Below are 16,316 nucleotides of genomic sequence, written 5' to 3' on the forward strand. Positions count from 1 at the left end.
ATATTCATACATTGATCAGTGTAGATAACTAACTTTGAAAATCATAAAGCAGATTTTTGTCCCCTCTTAAATTTTCTTCCCACACTGATTAAATTAATTTTAATAATTAGAGTTGGGAAATACAATCAACTAAATATCTAGTGAGAGAGATCCAAGATGGCTGATCACTAGCAGCTCGGGCACGTAGCCCCCAGTGAAAGCGCAGAGAACGAGAGGACGCCACACTTTCAGACGAATATTTGTGGCTCACGGACCAGGAGATTCCCAGCAGAGGAGCTCCACGGGTCGCCAGAGCGACTCTTGTGGCCGGCGCGGCGGTTTTGCTGGTGCCTTAGCACGCCAGTTTTTGGTGCAGAGTCCGGAGATTCCCGGGCAGAAAAGCACCATCAATCTTAACACCGCTATTTTGGCCGGCGCAGTGGATTGCTCAGATGTCGGCGCTGGGAATCAACAAGTTGGACGTCTGCTCAGAGACCTAGTTAGAAAGTCGATAATTACAAAGACAACAGACGGATAAATATATAATGAAGGGAAGAAATCAGCGTAAAAAGGCAGAGAATACTCAAAATCAGAATGCCTCTCCCTCTACAGGGGATTGCAATTCCTCATCAGTAACGGAACAAGGCTTAATAGATTACGAGTGTGTTCCAATAACAGAAGCAGGTTTCAAAACGTGGGTGATAAGAAACTTCTGTGAATTAAAAGAACTTGTTCTAACCCAATGCAAAGAAACTAAGAACCTTGAAGAAAGGTTTGACAAAATGTTAACGAGAATGGACAATTTAGAGAGGAATATAAGTGAATTGATGGAGCTGAAAAACACAACACGAGAACTTCGTGAAGCATGCACAAGTTTAAACAGTCGAATTGATCAAGTAGAAGAAAGGATATCAGAAGTCGAGAACCAGCTCAGTGAAATGAAACGAGAAGACAAGATTGGAGAAAAAACGATGAAAAGGAATGAGCAAAGTCTCCAGGAAATATGGGACTATGTGAAAAGACCTAATTTACGTTTGATAGGTGTACCTGAATGTGATGAAGAGAATGAATCCAAGTTGGAAAATACTCTTCAGGATATCATTCAGGAAAACTTTCCCAACCTGGCAAGGCAGGGTAATATTCAACTCCAGGAATACAGAGAACACCACAAAGATATTCTTCAAGAAGACCAACCCCAAGGCACATAATTGCCAGATTTATTAGGGTTGAAATGAAGGAGAAAATACTAAGGGCAGCCAGAGAGAAAGGTCAGGTTACCCATAAAGGGAAATCTATCAGACTTACAGCAGATCTCTCAGCAGAAACCCTACAAGCCAGAAAAGAGTGGGGACCAATATTTAACATCCTTAAAGAAAAGAACTTTCAACCCAGAATTTCCTATCCAGCCAAACTAAGCTTTATAATCGAAGGAAAAATTAAATCCTTTGCGAACGAACAAGTACTTAGAGAGTTCACCACCACCAGGCCTGCTTTACAAGTGCTTCTGAAAGAAGCACTGTACATATAAAGGAACAACCAATATCAGCCTTTCCAAAAATATATCAAAAAGAAAAGAACATTAACACAACGAAAAATTTACACTAACTAATGGGCAAAACAGCCAGCTAGCATCAAATGCCAGTATTAAAGTTATATATATTCTAATCGGATAAAAAGCCAAAACCCATGGGTATGCTGCATCCAGACCCATCTCACATGCAACGATACACAAAGACTCAAAACAAAGAGAAGGAGGAAGATTTATCAACCAATCAGAGAGTAAAAATAAACAAATAAATAAAAAGCAGGAGATGCAATTCTCGCCTCTGATAAAGTAGACTTTAAAGCAACAAAGAGCAAAAGAGGCAAAGAAGGACATTACATAATGGCAAAAGGATCAATGTAACAAGAAGAGCTAATGATTTTATAGATCAACGAGACAGAAAATTAACAAGGACATCCAGGACTTGAACTCAGACCCGGAACAAGTAAACTTAATAAACATTTATAGAACTCTCCACTTCAAATACACAAAACATACATTACCACCTCACACCTATTCCAAAAGTGACTACATAATTGGAAGTAAATCACTCCTCAGTAATCGCATAGCATTTCATAGGTTTAAATGAAATATTGGTTGGCTGCTTGTTTGTTATTTTCTTCCCTTATTCCTTCCTGTTTACATCAAGTATAATTATTGGTATAAAAGAGGTTTTCAATACCCATTACTAAAATGCATTCTAGCCTGGGCAAGAAAGCAATACTCCCATTCTCTCTCTCTCTCTCTTTCTCTTCCTTTTTCCTCCTCTTCTTTATTCTTTTTCTTTCTTTCTTTCTTTAAAAAAGAAAAATAAAATAAAATTTAAAAAATATATAGTGTGAAGTAAATATCTAGTATAGTTTAAAGTTTAGTCCAGTCTATAAATAATTCCATTTAGGAAATGTTCAGTCTCCTTCTTTATTAATGTGAAGACAACAACTATTTTACTTTTTCTCTGTGTATTATTTTCTCTTTTTTAAGAAACACCCTCTTGTTGGACATGGTGGCTCACACCTGTAATCTCAGCTACTCGAGAGGCTGAGGCAGGAGGATTGCTTGAGCCCAGGAGTTAAGGGCTGCAGTGAGCTATGATTGCACTACTGCGCTTCAGTGACAGAGCAAGACTCTGTCTCTACAAAAAGAAAAAAAATAGAACCATCTTCTCCTAAATCCAAGATAAACTGCACAATTAGTTTATTTCCATTTTTAAAAAAAGCTTTTTATAGGCTGGGCGCAGTGTCTCATGCCTGTAATCCTAACACTATGGGAGGCCAAGGCAGGTGGATCACAAGGTCAGGAGTTCAAGACCAGCCTTGCCAACATGGCGAACCCTGTCTGTACTAAAAATACAAAAATTAGCTGGGTGTGTTGGCACGTGCCTGTAGTCCCAGCTACTCAGGAGGCTGAGGCAGGAGAATCACTTGAACCCAGGAGGCAGATTTGTAGTGAGCTGAGATCATACCACTGCACTCCAGCCTGGGTGACAGAGTGAAACTCTGCAAAAAAAAAAAAAAAGCTTTTTTATAATAAACAAAAAGTTTAATTATTCCAGATACAAAAGTAAAGGCATCATCAGCTTTTCTTCACAGACTATTATTTTTAATGTCATAAAAAGCTTCCACATAAATTTTTAAATTACATGATTTTAAAATCAGCCCTAAGTAAAAGGAGATACTTAAAGTCTAGAAAAAGGAAACATAGTCATCATTGGAGTAAAATACTCCAAAATGTATGCTGTCTTTTGGAAAGAGTTTTATTTTATAAAGGATATCTTGATATTTACAATATATAGAACTTAAATCTCAGGATTGAAAAACTCTTTGGGAAAAAAATGTATTAATCATAATAAGGGGAAATACACTCATCATGCCCTAGTGTCTGAGTCACATAATTAATTCAGAAGGGGCTGGCTTTCTCTGCATGTGGGATCCCAGGTATTCATTTATGCATCAAATATTTGTCACACCCTTCATAGCTTCTCCGCACTGTGCTGGGCACTGGGATTGTGAAGATGACTAAGACAGGCTTATGTCTGAGAAGAATGGAGACAGGTGGAGAACACGAAGCTCTGTGCTGGGGGTATGAGGGCATAATGAGGACTTGCAGGGGGAACAGTTCATTTTCTGAGCAGCGGGTGATGGCTCAGAGATGAGCTGGAATCCTAAGCTGCCTGAAGGGTTTGTATTTCCCATGGTGCCCAGTGCAGTGCTGAGAATGTACTTGTAGACCATTTATTGCTGTGGCTAAGATGGAGGAGGTTTGGAAATCTTTGACAGCTGAGCTCTGTGACAGAAGGGAACAAGAATTCCTGGTCCTTCTGACACACTCAGAAGAATGTGTACTCTGGTGCTGATGTCCAAGGTCATGGTCATTCCAGTCATGCATTCAGCAGGTAGTCATTGAGCACCTACCAGTCACTGCTTGAGCAAAGCAGACTAAAACCTCAAGGAGTTTACTCCTGAAGCAAGCGATATATTTTGATATACATTGTATATCAAAATGCTGGTTGACGCTATGGAGCGAAAGGAAACAGAGAATGGGAAAGCAGGGGTTGTAGGCTGAGGGTTATGTAATATGAAATGGGGTCTTTAAGAAGTCTAAACTGAAGACAGTGCCCTCATTTACCTGAGCACCAACAACTATGGCTGGTGATGCATTAGAAGCCCTGAAAAGAAAGTGGCCAGCCACCTGCCCCAGAGTTTCTGGGAACTGGCCATTTGGGGCCAAGACAGTTCCTGGTGTGCATCTTCCTCCATACCCCAAGAGTTTTCTTATGTGGTGAGTGGAGCTGGTACGGCCAGAGTCTGAAGCAGTCGAGAGAGCATGCCTGGGTAGGAAGCAGTCCTTTGTTCTGGGAATGATGGGAAGGTTTGTTTAGATGTAGGCAGGTCCCCAGGCAATGTCTTCTGGGGAAGAAGAGCATCCAGCTCCCTAAAGGAAAGATTTGGCAAGGCCAAGATAGAAGGTCAAGGCCCTGACCATGAGGGTGGACTGGGTAAGTCCAGTCCAGCAGGAGTGACAATCAGAATGGAGCGTAGATATCATGTTGCTGGAATGGACCAGGAGGAGTGGGCACATGGGGTACAGGCCGCATCTTTAGTGGGCATCAGGCTACAGCTGGAAGGAGAGCGAAGAGAACTTAGGGTCACGTGTAGACCTTTAGACTGGAACAGAGGGTTGGTGTAGGGTAACCAGGTTGCAGGGGCTTTGGAATCAGGTCAAGTAATATGTGTTTTTCTCAATCTACCAACACTGGCTTAGGTGTATCTTTGCCGTAGCCTGGACTTGCTTGTTCTATCATCTGAGTAAACACCACAGTTGTTTTGTTTTGTTTTGTTTTTTTGAGACGGGGTCTTGCTCTGTCACCAGACTGGAGTGCAGTGGTGTGATCTCGGCTCACTGCAACCTCCACCTCCCAGGTTCAAGTGATTCTTCTGCCTCAGCCTCCCAAGTAGCTGGGACTACAGGCATGTGCCACCATGCTGGGCTAATTCTTATATTTTTAGTAGAGACGGGGTTTCACCATATTGGCCAGGCTGGTCTCAAACCCCTCATCTCATGATCTACCCTCCTAGGCCTCCCAAAGTGCTGGGATTACAGGCATGAGCTACCGCGCCCATGCCCACCACAGTTCTTTTAAACATAAGCCAAGTGACAATGAAATAGACTGTAAGTTCACTGGGAGAGCAGCTAGGAATGGGAAGGAAGGTGAAATGGCAAGGAATCCCAGTTTTTCATGCCCAGAGTGTAATTCTCAACGGAAACTAAGCAGAAAGAAACTTAAATAAACCCCTGGGGAGGAGAAAGTATGTATAGTAAATAGTGGCCAGCACAGTGTGCCCTCCTGTATGAATACCAGGGTCAGAACAACCTGTCATTTTGCCACTTTGATCACACGATTTTGGTTAGAAAGAACGTGGGATTTGGACTTTGCTCTGAGTTTGGCTCTTGACTGTCACCTGTTCAGTGTGTGATCCTAGGTAAGTTTCTTAACCCTCTCAGCCTTCATTTCCTTGTCTGTAGAGTGGGAATGTGCAATCTGGAGTCTGTGCTAGGATTCCGTCACATCTAGTGGACTAGTGGGGAAACCCCACAGTAATCTGGGAAATCTCCCTCTCTTGAGGAAATGCAGGGAGCCAGGTACAGTGGGCTAACCAAGAGGTGAAGGGTTGTACTGGAGGAAGGAGTCGTTTTGAGTACACTGTGATAACAGTGGCGGGAGCCCATCCTTCACCCTACCCCATATCAGACCCGTGTCTGGTTCCTGGGCAGAGCTGTCACTAAAAGCTAAAGTGACTATTTGTTAGTACTTCATAAGACACCAGAGTACAGAGTCACTGAGATGGGACCCCTATAAATGAGCATAAGAAAGAAAAAGTCATCTTCACTTGACAATCCACAGTGCAACTTTACCAGAGTGAGATGGCAAAGCCAAAAAAGGGACAGTTCCTGGGCATTGATTTGCTGATGAACACATGTAAGACCTCCTACCCCAGGAGCTCCCCAAAAGTGCAGGGTAGAAGGTACTTTGCAGGGAGCTAGGTTCAAAGTGAGAAATGGTGGTAACAAACTAACATTTGGATTATTAGTCTTGATGGGACTTTATTTGTGTATGCATAGTGTATTAGACAGGGTTCTCTAGAGAAACAGAACCTATAGGACATACACAGATTTGTGGAAGAGGATCTGTTATGGGAATTGGCTCATGCAATTGGCTCAAGAAATTCCATGATATACAGTCTGCAAGCTGGAGAACCAGGACAGCTGGGAGTATAATTCAGTCTGATACTGAAAGCCTCAGAACCAGGGGAGCCGACGCTGTAACTCCCAGTCAGAGGCCCAAGGTCTAAGAACGCAGGTGACAGCTTATGTAAGTCCCATGTTGGAAGGCCAAAGAACCTGGAATTCTGATGTTGGAGGTGGGAAAAGATAATGTCCTGGCTCCAGAAGGGAGAGCAAATTCACCTTTCCTCTGCCTTTTTTTTTTTTTTTTTTTTTGAGACGGAGTTTCGCTCTTGTTACCCATGCTGGAGTGCAATGGCGCGATCTTGGCTCACCGCAACCTCTGCCTCCTGGGTTCAGGCAATTCTCCTGCCTCAGCCTCCTGTGCCTTTTTGTTCTCTTCTGGCCCTCAGCCGGTTGGATGCTGCCCACCTGCGTTGGTGACAGTGATCTCCTATACTCAGTCCACTGATTCGAATGCCAACCTCTTCCAGAAACACCCTCACAGGCAACCCAGAAATAATGTTTTATAATCTATCTGGGTGCCCCTTAACCCAATCAAGTCGACACAAAATTAACCATCACACCTGGTGGGGGAAACTTGGCTAATACCCACCTCACGGGAATCAAGCATGAGCCTGGACACGGCAAATACACAGCAAGTGGCAAATTCCCTCAGAAACCACCCAGGGAACCCACTGGAACCATTGCAGAACACTCAGAACATCCCCTGGTGTGTTTGAGAATTTGATGGCATTCTTGTGGCAAATATATTTAATTAAAAAGTGACTTAACACCTATCTTTGAGCATGTATATGTTCCAGTAAAGTATACAAGCTAAGAGGGGTTTGAAATTATCTTTTCTTCTCAGCACTTTACAGTTTACAAAACACTTTAATGTGAATTTCAGTCACATTAGCTCTTGAGCAACAACCTAATCATATAGGATCCCCATACACGAATCAGAAGACTGCATTTCAAAGAGGTGAAGTGACTTGTCTTTAATAACCCAGCTAATAAGGGATGCAGCTGGACACAAACCCGGTCTCTTTCCATTAAAGTCTGCTAGAAAACTAAGACCAAAACAAACACAATAATGACAGGAAAAAAAAAAAAAAACAGCAAATACGAAAACCTGTGGAGACAAAGACAGATGTCTGTGGCTGGACATCCAGGAGACAGCAGGGGCCTGAACGAATCTAACTAGAAAATGAAAGGGTGCTGCTGAGGACAGGGAGGCAGGGATGAAGGAAGCAGATTCCCAGTGGGGCCTCACCTGGCACCCCTGGAGATAGCTCCCAGCTTTTCACATTTCACAGAGTATTTCTACTGACCTTTCTAAAGGGCACTGCAACTCTCTGCTCCCGAATCTCTGAAAGTCAAAACGGAGGCTTTGCTCCTCTCTCACTGTCTGGACCAGGCAAATCACCTCTTGTGACTTTGGCAACTTCTGGTCTCAGGGTTTGTATCCCAGTCATTTCTACTTCTTGGAGAATTATTTATGACATTCTAAAAGTATAGAAAACCATCTACTGAAATGTGTCAACATTAAAACATTAGCCAGAAATTATGCTCATTTAAGTTACAGCAAAAAACAAAAGAGACAGGAAATGACATTAGCATTTATGGGCCAGCCTCTGTACTGGCATCTCTCACACTCATGATCTCTTGTTATATTCACTGCAATATAATTTGGGAAATGGTATCATTCCCACTTTAACAGTTGAGGAAATGGATACTTAGAGAGGCAAAGTAACTTGGCTAAAGTCACACAGCTAATAAGCAGCAAATCTAGGATGTGAATCCAAGCCTGACTTCAGGGTATTTTGCAATACACCACAGTTCATGGCCTGTGGAATTCAAATGGAATTAAGAGATGACCAGTAAACATAGTTTCATTGCCAATGAAATTCTTGACTTTGCTTTTTTATTAACTCAAATTTACCAACAATGCAATTTCCAAATAACCAGCTTCGGAAGAGTTCTTAAATCATTGAAGTATTCAGGATTCATGGAGTCCTGACAATCAGGATTTGACATTGAGGAAGATGTGACGGGAGGACCCATGTGGAGCTGAGTGACGCTAATGTGAACTTTCATTTTTGACAGTTCACTGTAAAAGTGTGGCCTATCTTGCACTGGACAGAAGACGAGGAAGAGATTCTCAGTCAAACCTGCATGATTTCCTCAAACTCTGTTTCATACAGGTGCCAAAGTTTGACACATTCTAACCACTTTGCTTTCTTTGGCATCTCCAACTTTGACAACAGAGTAAGAATGTTTCCCCCTTGACAGGAACAACGTGTGAAATGAAAGACCTCAGGTGCTGTACTGGCTCTTGACAGCTCTTCAGAAGAAAGCACCTCCTGCCTGTTCTGTTCAGTCCTGGTACAGGTGAGTCACTGCATTGCCAGCCAAGCAAGTATTTTAAGAAACAAAATCTAAGCCGGAACCAGCAGAGAAAGACGAGGGATGGATTAGCACCATTAGCTTTGATGGTGTCTTGTTGTCATGGTGCTAGGAAAATCACTATCATTTAGAGTCCCACTCACCAGCTGTTTTGCTGGAATTTTTGACATGGGAGTCTGTGGCCACCCTAACATAGGTGTGGGACACTAGTGTGCACACACGTGTACACCTGCGGCAACACCCACTCTAGAGGGCTCACGTTGGTTGTCTGGGACGTGATTGAAAGGCTGTACCCATGTGTATGACAATCCTGTTTCCCGTACATCAGCTTGCAGGAAGACAAATGCCCTCCCCAGCTCACCCACATCGCATGAAGCTTTGGAGGAGTCAGTGACCATGTGAACCCACCTCAACCTCTGCTCCCTCGTTCAGCATTTGACTTGGGAAAACGTACCACTGTTGCCTGTCTCTTAAACATTATTTCCAGGCTCAGGTCTTCCACCATTCTGAGGGGCAGGGGGAACTTTGAGTTCTTCCAGGAGCTGGGGGTTGGGGGTAGGGGAATGCTGCCCAAGAGAAATGACTAGAATCTTTGTCAGGCTGTGGAACACAGCCTGGCATTTCTGGGAAGGTGACCTCCCCTGAGGCCTCTCCTGGCATCTACACTGCAAAGTCCCCTGTATCTACTGACAGGGGTGAGGGTGGGGCATTCAATGGCACTGGGAGAGCAGCTTTGAGTGGAAAGGAGCTTCTCTCGTGGCCCTCTGGTGAGCCACACTGGAGGAAGCCCCAGATGCACAGTGCTCCCTGCTCAGACTCACACTTGCCTGCCCCCAACCCCTCGCATGCTCTTCTTTCCGATGCCCTTACTTGGGGGACTGCAGTGGCTGTGGGGCTGCAGTGGGGGTTGGGGGGCGGCATACCGCACTACCTGGCTTTTTCCAAGTCCCTTTAATTAAACCAAACCTTCGTATGAATGTAAAGAACAAGTAAGCTTTACCCCTGTGCTCCTCTGCCCCAGATTCAGACTTAAGGACTTGGAGCAGACTTATTTTTATTAAAAGCCCAAGTGATTCAATTGCAGGTGGTCCTGGACAACACTTTGAAAAATGCTGGGGCAGAAACAAGCCAGCAAGCATATGGGATTCATCTGCTGTGAGTGGTAATTTATCTAGTTTCTAAAAATAGTGTTATGGGCTGGACTGTGCCCCGCTCCCTGCCCCCATGCATATGTTGACGCCCTAACCCGAAGTACCGAAGTACCTCAGAATGTGACTGTATTTGGAAATCGGGCCTTTAAAGAAGTAATTAAGTTAAAACGAGGTCATAGGGTGGGCTCTAATGTAGTATAACTGGTGTCCTTATACGAAGAAATTAGGACACAGACCCACACAGAGGGAAGACCATGTGAAAACAGAGGGAGAAGACAGCTGCCTGCAAGCCACAGAGAGAGCCCTTCGAAGAAACCAACCCTGTGGACAATTTGATCTCAGGATTCCAGCCTCCAGAACTGTGAGAAAATAGATTTCTGTTGTTTAAGTCACCCAGTCTGTGGTATTTTGTTATGGCAGTGAAGCTGACTAATACAAACAGAAGCCTGATTTCACTTAATAATCATCTCAGAAGGTAGAGATTGCTCCAACCTATTGTATAAACAAGGCTGGTTTGTGAACCGAAGGACATGAGCCCCAGACCTGGAGTCGCAGAGGTAGCATGACACGCACAGACAGCATGGCTCTTGGTGGCAGGCATTCCCACACTCAGAGACTCAAAGAACCTTCCTCCCTAGCCTTCCACCTGAGGGACTTTAGACAAGACAGCTATTGTTATTTTATTTAACAGATATGTATATAGTGCTTACTATGTACTGGGTAATAGTCTGTGCGCTGTGCAAATATTAACTCATTTAATCCTCATTATAACCCTGTGATATATACACTGAAGAGCCACAGTCTCTTATTCAAACCCTTGCTGGGGGCCAGCAGTGGTTGGCATGTCAGAACTTGCAGATTTAAGAAAGATATACAGCACACGTACCATAGGCTTCATAACACCTCATGGCATCTGCAACAGCATCCTGTTATGAAACATACTAATGTTTCTAGTTTCTGTAGTGACACATATATATGTTGCATAAGTAAAGACTGTAAGTATCTTGTGTCAACTCAAGACACAAGGATAATTTTATTCAGTGTGCTTGTTTTAAGTCAGGTTTTGCTGCCAAATGAGTTATAAATACTTTTTTTCATATTTTGGAGCTTTTAAAGTTTCAAAATTGTTGGCCTGTATTAGCCCCATCTTACAGATGAAGAAACTGAGGCACAGAAGGTTAAACAACTTACCTACATCCATTAGCTCATGGGAGGTGGGACTGGGCTACCAACTCACCAGGTTTGCAGCCTTGCCATGAGGACCCGATACAAAGTAGGTAGACTTCCGGGTTGAATCGTGTCCTCCAGAATTCATGTGCTGACGTCTTAACCTTAGTACCTCAGAATAGATCCTTATATGGAAATAGTCATTGTAGATATAATTAGTTAAGATGAGGTCATTAGGGTGGGCCCTAATCCCAAGTGACTGGTGTCCTTATAACAAGGAGAAATTTGGACGCAGGGGCAGGCATGCACACGGGGAGAGCACCATGTGAAGATGAAGGCGGGGCTCAGGGTGACGCTTCTACAAGCTCAGCAATGCCAAAGATTGTTAGCAAACTGCTAGAAGCTGGGAGGGAGAAGCATGGAACAGATCCTTCCCTGACATTCCTCAGAAGGAGCCAACCCTGCTGACACCTTGACCTCGAACATGTGAGACAATACATTTCTGTTGTTTAAGCCACCCAGTTTGCGGTGCTTTGTTTCAGCAGGCCTGGCAAACCATTACATGACCCTTACCCAGTGGTGGACTCTGAGTGGCAGATCAATAAGTAGCCAGTCATACTTATTATCAGTATGACTGAGGCCTCAGACTGTTCATTGAAAAACAAAGTCAGTAAATTAGATTATTTCTAAGGTCTCTTTCAAGTTCTGGGTCTAATTTTTTATGTTTGTAACATGAAGATAATTCACCTCTACTTGTAACCCAATGGTCTGGCTTGTACAGCATTTCTTTATTGTTTCAGAGATGGGAATCAACCCAAATCAATGATAGAGTGGATATAGAAAATGTGGCCTATATACACCATGGAATACTATGCAGCCATAAAAAAGAATGAGTTCATGTCCTTTGCAGGGACATGGATAAAGCTGGAAACCATCATTCTCAGCAAACTAACACAGGAACAGAAAACCAAACATCGCATGTTCTCACTCGTAAGTGGAAGTTGAACCATGAGAACACATGGACACAGGGAGGGGAACATCACATATTGGGGCTTGTTGTGGGGGTGGGGGACAAGGGGACGGAGAACATTAGGACAAATACCTAATGCACGCGGGACTTAAAACCTAGATGACGGGTTGGTAGGTGCAACAAATCACCATGCCACATGTATACCTATGTAAAAACCTGCACATTTATCCCAGAACTTAAAGTAAGATTAAAAAAACAAAACAAAACAAAAAAGATGGGCTAAGCTGGATGCAGTGGCACACACCTGTGATCCCAGCTACTTGGGAGGCTGAAGCGGGAGGATCACTTGATCTCAGCAACGTAGCAAGGCTCTGAACAATTGATGGGCTAATGTAAATGTGGTCTTAGAAAGCAAAACAAGCCAAGTTCAGTGGCACATACCTATAGTATCAGCTATTCAGGAGGCTGAGGCAAGAGGACTGCTTGAGCCCAGGAGATCAAGACTGCGGTAAGCTATGATCCAGCCACTGCACCCTAACCTGGGCAACAGAGCAGGATGCTATCTCTAAAGAAAAATGCAAAACAAAACAGCAAACATTAAAACTGAAACCTGATGTTCCTGCTTGCATTGTGACCTCACTCAGTTCTTGGCTTTTCCGAATCTCTTCTGCTTGTGTCTTCAGGTCTGTGGAGTTAAAACCACAGTGTGTTCAGGGTACAAATTCTGTAGAGGAAAGCAGAAATCTAAGTTAGAGGTTGTTTTCTGTGAGTTAAGAGTGTGTTGCTAGAACCCTATTTAGGCTTGGAACATTTGGGTTCTTCATGTGGAAATTTGTCCCAAAACTGCCGCTTCACTGAGGAGATAAAAGCTGCTTTAACAGAGCAGCCTGAATACTTTTCCTGTTCATAGGATGAGGCACGGTTGGGCCCAGTATAGAGAAAGAGGTAAAATGCTAAAAAGGTTTTCTTGAGATTTAGTGACAGGAATCCCCATTGTCAAGCTAGCTTGGAGCTTTAAGCCTCCGCCCTTAAGATTCTACCACATCAATTCAGAAAATGATTTGCTCTGGCTGGGGTGTGGTTCCAAACTCTCATCTGTGGAAACAGGACCTCAGTTACTGTGTGTTCAAAGAACGGGCTTCAGGTTTCCTCCTAGCATCTGATTATGGTGTGTAGTGGTTCCTGGGGCTGCCTTTCTGACTCCCTGTCAGCCCCTCAGCCTTTGTCCAGGAAGCGGCTCCCAGCTTCTTTCCTGGAAGCACTTTTGCAAAGGCCTCTCTCATCTCCCCACAGCCCAACCCCGCTCCCAGAGCCAGTGGTGGTTTTAGCATTTGCTTATGGTTTTTCGTCTCTGTTTCTACCCTCTCCTAATTTTAGAGGTATGCCTTCTCCTATCAGTGGATGCAGCCCAGTGGAATTCCGTAGGGATACAAAAATAGTTGCAGGATGGGGTGTCACTTTGGTTGGTGATTCTAGGCAATACCAAATGAGAGATTTAAATAAGCAAAAAGACCTATCTAATCAATTGAACTGCCGGCAAGCAGAGATCACATATTGTTCATTTTTGAATCTCTGGTGCTTAGCCCTGAGCTTGGCACAGAGTAGGTGCTCAGCACAATTATTTGTTGAATGAATCCATCTTAGTTCTCTTTTTCTTCAGAGAGGTGCTCTGACATGCATTAAGTTTAAACATGGTTGCACAAACAAAGTTGGAAGATGTTTCTACTTCATAATAGCTGTCATAAATCATGTCCAATTAAAAGCCTCTTGGATCAGGAGGCAAAGGACACACAGTCCAGATCCAGCTCAGCCATTACCCAGGCGGCCCCAGGGTCTCAGCCTCCCTGTGCCTCGGTGTCCTCCAGTGCGACAAGAAGGTCACAGTTTCTGATCTCCCTCCCTCACAGCTGGTTATGAGAATGTGACAAGAACACAGGTAAAGAGAGCATACTAGCGGTCCTACTTTTATCATTATTGTTACTGCATGTAATTGCAGAGTTGAAGTGCTCATAATTATTTTTGACTACCTCAATCTCTTTTCTTCTCCATGAGCCTTCAAGGATCAAAGCCAGGTTCACCTCCTACCTCAGCTGAAGAAATGTCCCTCCTGGTGAGGACTTCTTGCAGCTCAATCATCTGCTTGGTCAGCCAACATTTTCTGCATCACAGGTGATGACTGAAAAGTTAAGTTGTGGAAGACCAGTCGAAAAACAGTTGTTTGCTGACACAGTGCCTGTGCTTGAAGCCACTCAGAGCAGAAACAGTAGGGTATTCTCAACCTGAGACTATGCTCCTCAGCAGCATCCTTGAACCAGCTGAAGAGTCCTCAGCACCAGTTCTTCCCAGAACAGGCCCAGGAGGAGAGGAGATTTGTTAGGGGCAGCCAGCCAGTAGCCAGCAGAGAGGCCAGGAACCAAAGCCTCCTGATTCCAGGCCGGTTTTTCCTCTACTCCCCACGCCTCTCAGTGGGGACATTGGTAGGTGGTGCTTTGCTTCCTCTCGTATCTTGGTGCAGATGCTGTTGCTAAGGTAACTGGGTAAGCATAAAACAGAAACAGCCCATGGGGTCTTGCTGCCTCCACCTGTGTGCCCAGACAGTTTCCCATCCTGGCCGGAGAGACACAGTCAGGTTTATTGATCCAGGCTAAGCATCTGTGTTGGAGCCTGCAGAGAAACACCTGATCTGTGTGGCAGCCTGTATTCTCTCAACACTCCTCCTGGGTATGTTTTTAGACAGATGTTGAAGATGGAGACAGATGATGAGGAATTGAAATTGCTTGAGTATGCCAGTTGTCAATGTGACATGGCTAAAATTGTCCAGGGCCTGGGTTCTTGGTATATCCTTGGTTTACTCAGGGCATCTGTAGAGTAAGAGGACTGGAAGTATGGCCTTAAGTCTGAATACTGTGTCTAGCTTTCCTGCTGTACCCCAAGATGGGACCCTCCAACTTTCAGACAAGGGCCTTCTTAAAGAGCTATGTGATACTGTGTGGCTGATTTTCTCTTGTTCATGGGAAGGGTTAGCTAATTAGTGCATTATCTAGGGCCTTCCTTATATATTTTTCTTAACCTTCCCTTAGCAGGCCCACCAGAGTTGGTACCGAAGGAGAGAGGAGAGAGCATACGTAAATGAGCCAGGTTGGCTGCAGTGACAGCTCACAAGGTGGTCAGATGATGGAGAGGGACTGAAATTCAGTCTAAGCTGCAGAAAAAGAGGAGATGTGGGTACAGTTCCTGCATTCCCAACTTTAAGTGGGCCCTGGAAGAAGCAAATACCTGATGTCCACATGTAAGGCTGAACTTCACTTAGGGACTTTCTGGCTTAGGGTCTCACTGTAACTACATCTCCAGTTTCTTGGGGTGCGCATTGGAGGAGGCAGGTTGGTCCCGGTAGCTGGTCATAGAACTGTGGTCCTTTGAGGTCTGAGAGAAGCGTGAGATGCTGCAAGGGGCTAGAAACTCAAACTTGAAATATGAACACTGCCACCCCTGCAGGTGGCCACACACTAACTCACCACCACTCCACAGACATACAAACTTACCACCCACTTTCCAGCCAATGCAACAGCCAGCTGCTCCCTACACGTCCTTTGCTTTTCTACTTCTGTCCTTTGCCACCTCTCTTCACTTAGTGACATCTGTCTTAGAGAGGATACATTGGTTGCAAGTTCAGAGCCCAACTCATAGGAGCTAGGGAAAAGGAGGGCACAGCTGATACGTGGGAATACCCGGAGTCAGGACCCCAGAGCTCACCATGACTCTTCCACTTCCGTCTCTTCTCTCCACTTCTCTCCAGGTGCCTATTTCATTCTCTCTCATGGTGTACTGATTTCCTCCACATTGCACGAAACACGGCTGCCCAAATCCCTCCCTGCCGCACACACATACACAAAGCTTCTGAATTTAACATCTTTAGGCTTTCACTAAAGATGCCAGCTTTAAATCAGAAAATCCCAGGTAAGTCTAATGAGTGGCTGGCCTTGGTCAGGCACCCACCACTGGACTATCAGGCAAAGTGGGGCAAGGGCAAGCTCATTGCATGCAGCTCTTGTGGGCTGTGTGGAGAGGAGACTTTCATGTGAGAGGAGAGTGGTAGGCAGACAATCCCTCAGACATCCCAGCAGGGCCTCCCTCCAGCTTTAAGGCCCAATTCAACAAAGAGTTCTCCAGAATTCTTTCCAGCTCCACCTGGACTGGAAATAGGCTTCTCCTCCTCTCCACCCTCGCAGTGTCTTCACCTGTACCTCCCCATGCACTGAACACCTGTTGACCATGTACTCACTATTTGAATAACTTTTATTATACAAATACTAATGTGTGTCACTGAAGAAAAAAATGGAAACATAAATAAATAAAGAGAAGAAAATTAAAACCA

General features: G+C 44.3%; 2 long non-coding RNA genes across 2 annotated transcripts in view; one reads left to right on the plus strand and one right to left on the minus strand.

The window, feature by feature from the left end:
* LOC105713565 (uncharacterized) overlaps nt 1–16,316 on the minus strand; it is a 43,143-nt gene that overhangs the window by 11,965 nt on the left and 14,862 nt on the right. The window contains exons 2-3 of the long non-coding RNA XR_001106583.2: nt 12,383–12,504; nt 10,996–11,156 (exon numbers count right to left, since the gene is read on the minus strand). This is a non-coding gene — a long non-coding RNA (uncharacterized LOC105713565). The remainder of the gene's footprint in view (nt 1–10,995; nt 11,157–12,382; nt 12,505–16,316) is intronic.
* LOC110568007 (uncharacterized) lies at nt 8,239–10,196 on the plus strand. The gene is made up of 3 exons (XR_010343420.1): nt 8,239–8,451; nt 8,540–8,638; nt 9,738–10,196. It is a non-coding gene; the product is annotated as an uncharacterized LOC110568007 (long non-coding RNA).

The sequence above is a fragment of the Aotus nancymaae genome, unplaced genomic scaffold (genome assembly GCF_030222135.1).
Source record: "Aotus nancymaae isolate 86718 unplaced genomic scaffold, 86718_ANA_hifiasm-v0.15.2.pri h1tg000019l, whole genome shotgun sequence".
Classification (NCBI taxonomy): Eukaryota; Metazoa; Chordata; class Mammalia; order Primates; family Aotidae; genus Aotus; species Aotus nancymaae.